This window comes from Saccostrea cucullata, unplaced genomic scaffold (genome assembly GCF_032062105.1).
Source record: "Saccostrea cucullata isolate Sc308-1 unplaced genomic scaffold, CSIRO_AGI_Scuc_v1 ctg3527, whole genome shotgun sequence".
NCBI classification, from domain to species: Eukaryota; Metazoa; Mollusca; class Bivalvia; order Ostreida; family Ostreidae; genus Saccostrea; species Saccostrea cuccullata.
The window spans coordinates 26,224-30,793 of record NW_026932509.1 but is presented as its reverse complement, the minus strand read 5'-3'; the positions used below and the strand labels follow the sequence as shown (position 1 = coordinate 30,793).

Below are 4,570 nucleotides of genomic sequence, written 5' to 3'. Positions count from 1 at the left end.
GGAAACTGCCCAATTATCCACCGGTGTCTTTGTTCTTACTTAAGCATTTCGAAAAACAGACATCATGGAACTTCCGTATATTGTATAAATTTAAGATTGCAAGAAATTCATATCGTTTGTAAATTTGAAAAACAATGTACTGTAAACCTAAGGTACATCAAATGGTACAAAAAAAATTGTTGACAAATTCGTCGTCATCTATTTGCAGGTGTTTTGGGCTTTGAGGCATTTTGCTTATACTAGATCTCAATGATTACACTTTATCCATAGTCAGTGTCTGACAGTGAAAGATACAATCCTGGGTCCTTTCTTTGTCATCCTGTTAACCACAGTCTATGATCGTACTGGTTAAATTCGTTGGAAATCATATTTATCTATGTTCTTCTTAAATCCACCATCCTCTTAAGTTTGGTTTTCTTGTTTCAGTGTTCCAAGAGAGGATATTCTGTTAGTCTTTGCATAATCTGATAGTCTTTTACCATTCTAAGAGTAGACATAGATCATTTCCATAAGCCCTCACTAGAGAATCCTGAAAAATAAAAAAATGTCTTAGTTGAAAAAAAAAATGTAATGTAATATAAGCTTGATGGAATTCTAAATATAGACAAAAAAGGGTATAAATACAAGTTGTTAACATAAGATTTTGACTTTTCATATTAACCATGGGTAACACCTCTAGTAAAGAAAAGACTAAAGGAATGAGTAAAATTCAGTTTGGAGAGAGAATTCTTTCAGAGAAAGATGTAGACAGAGGTATACCAGTTAAAATAAAAAAAGATGGCACTATTGAGATCATTTCTCAAGAAGAATATAACCAATTATGTCCAGAAAAGGGTGATCCTAATGTCGTCAGAGATTACATAGAAAGACCATTGATTTCAAAAGAAGCCAATTAAGAATATAACCATTTATTACCAAAAGAGGGTGAGAATTACTTGGATTACACGGAAAGACCTTTGACTAGAGAAGAAGTCAAGTTTATAGATGATAAGAGAAAACAGTTGTCAGAAAAAAAAGATTGTTAAAGACACATGATTTTTAGCCCACAAAACCATTGGAGATACAAGGATTACAAGATACAAGGATTAATGGAGGAAGTCCAAACTGAACTCTTGGAAGACATTAAGGCTCATTATGAGAGTAACTTTCCAGTGTTTGTTTATTACAAAATTATGTATTCTGATTAAAAAAAAGAAAAGTTTTCACTTTCATTTGTTGTGCCTTTGACCATTTAAATTGACCTTATGGTCAAGATTGTGATATATACACTCTGATAACCATCTATGATGTCTCTATGATGTTTACCTCAAAAGATTGAATCAGGGTATTTGTGTTTAAAGAGCTGAAGAAACTATACAGACAGATCTAAGATTTTGGAAGCATACATATTAATGAGGTTAAAGGAGATATGACACTAGATTATTAAAAAGAAAGAACACAAACTCATAGAAATGATATTGAAAGTACCTTTTATGAATAAAGTGTCATGCTCCAAGGTATTATTTTTATAAACAGAAGGTTTACAGCAGTCCCATACACTCATAAGAAGATCTTGGGTAGTAGAAACACCAGGAAATTTTATTTCCACACAATCAGATCATCTTACATCAGTTATAAGGTTAAAATCTTTATATATAGTCAAGAGGGTCATTAAGATTTCTTTTCTGGTCATCCTAATGAGCCACATTATAGTATTCTTTCCCTTTGATATAATGTTAATATTAAATGGAAAATTCAGAATTCATCAACAATTCAAGTCAAAACTTCCTATCTTTACCAACTATGCATTTAAGGAAGCTGGGGGTTAACAAATTAGCCATATTTAACTTATTCTATAAATATGCTATCTTCATCTGTTAACTATCATTTGGCAAAGAAAAATTTCATACTTTTTAGTTTTAAAAATTTGATCATGAATTTTTATGCCTTTTTCTTCTTCTTCTAAAGGATATCAAAATAGTTTAAACATGACCATGACCACCAAGCCCTCTTTATTTAAAAAATCATATATCATTTACTTATCAATTCAAAAATATAAAAATGCATATGTAAATAAATAAATAAATAAATAAAAATTACAATTGTATCTCATTGCAACTTTACCTTCAAGTTTGTGTGTTTCTATGTTGGTTGACTAACTGTGTATTTCCAAAGGAAGGGCAGACAGTCTGAACTTCATAGAGAATTGATTATAGATGGTTAGGAACAAAACTTATCTTCCATGTTGATGACTGTAAAAATAAAACCATTTTGTTAATATGACAGAGTACTGCATTAAACAATGCATGTTTAAAACCTGAACAAACATGTACAATGCCAAAAAAAAGGATCATGAAAATATTTGTTTTTAATCTCGAAAAATTGTTTTTAACATTAACTCCAGATGAGAAAAGTTCATCATGTTATCTATAGATAATAAACAAGCACAACTACTGTATTAATATCACAAATAAAATGATTATCAGATTAATTATTTAGACACTAGAAGACTTTTTATTAACAGCAGATTCAATTTTGTTTAATACCTGTCAGTACTGCATACAGAAAAATACATTTTTTTTAGCATCATCACAGTACAACATGTAGTCCTTCATTTTTTGAAAAGCTCATTACTAAGAAACAAAAGTGAAAATGAAAATATATGTATGCCATATATCACACATATTTAGAATCAAAACAAAAAGTAAATGGCTATTATGATTAATCTTTTGTAGATTTTTACTTTTCTGTTATAACAATCCTAATATCTCTTTGATCACCATTTAGTAAGTCTGAATTCCATGGCCATGGGTAACATACATAATGAATTATGAAATTATGTCATATAATTTATACAATAGGACTTATTAAGATTCTGTAGATCCCGTGATAGATTTTAGGTGATATAAGGGTGTGTTTATATGAATGTAAGTTAGAGATATCAGATCACATAAGTATTACACAGTAATTAAATTAAACCAAATAATCATGCTTAAATGCAAGTCAAAATAAGCAGCCACCGAGGCTGTGAAGGACTAACATGACGTCACTGCCAAGTTTATGACGTCACAATGCATAGGTAAGCTCGCTGTTTGAACTGGCTAGGCTTTGACTGTGAATGAAAACGTGACGTCATAATCACATTGCATTTATACAGTGGATGACGTCACAATGCATAGGTAAGTCCAACTTATTTTTTGCACACGACCCTAATTTTTTTGCACACGGTCCTTTACAGATGATGCAAACAGGTATATAAGAAAACGCAGGTAAAAGGTATATTTTTGCACACGACCCTAAATAAGGGTGTGGTTATATGAATGTAAGTTAGAGACAACAGATCACATAAGTATTACACAGTAATTAAATTAACCATATAATCATGCTTAAATGCAAAGATGACCTTCATAGGAAATGTAAAAATTAAAAAACAAGAAAAACTTACCAGAGATATCCAAATATATGCCCAATAAGCCTATCCATTAAATAATCCAGTGAAATAACATCTCAGCTGATCCTGAAAAAATCATACAATTCAGTGATACACAAATTAACCTCATTTTACAATGTAAGTAAAGCAATAATTTAAAGACAAAAGGGACAGAAATGTAAAAGATACCAAGTATTTTACCAACATTTAGTGAACATCGTTCTGATTTAAATTCAATTATAGAATGACCCATCATAGAAATATTAAATGCACTCTGAGTTACATGCACTGGTTATACAACTGTAAATCCATGAAATGAGGATAGATACAGCATTTACATTTAAAATAGAACTTTACATATAAATCATAGTTAAATACAAAGATGACCTTCATAGGAAATGTAAACAAAAATAAGACAAACTTACCTGTGGAATAGGTCTGTCAGAAAGGAGATTTCAAAAATGAACACGCTCTCAACATTCACATGACAAGAATGCATCAGGATGTTTACTTCCGTGGTCAGAGAGAAATTGAGCTTTATACAAGAAAAGCTTCACAGCAGGAAAATCATCATAGTAAAAGAGAGGAAAAACGAAAGATAGTCCTACATTTTCTGAAAATCTAAGTTCACTTCTTAGAAACAAAAGTGAAAATGAAACCTTAATTTTACAAGTGGATGACGTCATAATGCATAGGTAAGTTCGCTGACTAGATAGTGTACAAAGACGTACACAGTAAGATCAAAAGGTAAGTCCAACATATTTTTGCACACGACCCTAATTTTTTGCACACGGTGCTTACAGATGATGCAACAGGTATAAAAACGCAGGTAAAACGTATTGATGCACAGGGCCCTTACAGTAAAGGTATATAAACCATGTGTGTTATTTTTGTTATTGTTTTCAGTAAAAAATCCAGGTTGTTATTGTTTTCAGTAAAAAAAAATCCAGTTTGAACCTGGTTAGGTTAGGCTAGACTGTCTAGACTGTGAATGAAAAGTGTGACGTCATAATGACATTCTTGAAATGTTTTGCACACGGCCCCAAAGTATTTACCTGTATAGTTAGCATAAACAAAACGTAGTACCAACGTACCAATGTAAACACAGTGTAAACACCATATTTAGGGCTATGTACTGACCCACCTAGCCCCCCTAGGGTT

General features: G+C 31.4%; 1 long non-coding RNA gene across 2 annotated transcripts; it reads right to left on the bottom strand.

Annotated features, from left to right (window-relative positions):
* Positions 1–258: 258 nt before the first annotated feature.
* LOC134235322 (uncharacterized) lies at positions 259–4,034 on the bottom strand. Of its 2 annotated transcripts, XR_009985382.1 has the most exons (5): positions 3,835–4,034; positions 3,425–3,496; positions 2,526–2,612; positions 2,104–2,231; positions 259–529 (listed from the first exon to the last, which is right to left on the bottom strand). It is a non-coding gene; the product is annotated as an uncharacterized LOC134235322 (long non-coding RNA). The 2 variants fall into 2 exon arrangements; XR_009985383.1 differs by lacking the exon at positions 2,526–2,612.
* Positions 4,035–4,570: the final 536 nt, after the last annotated feature.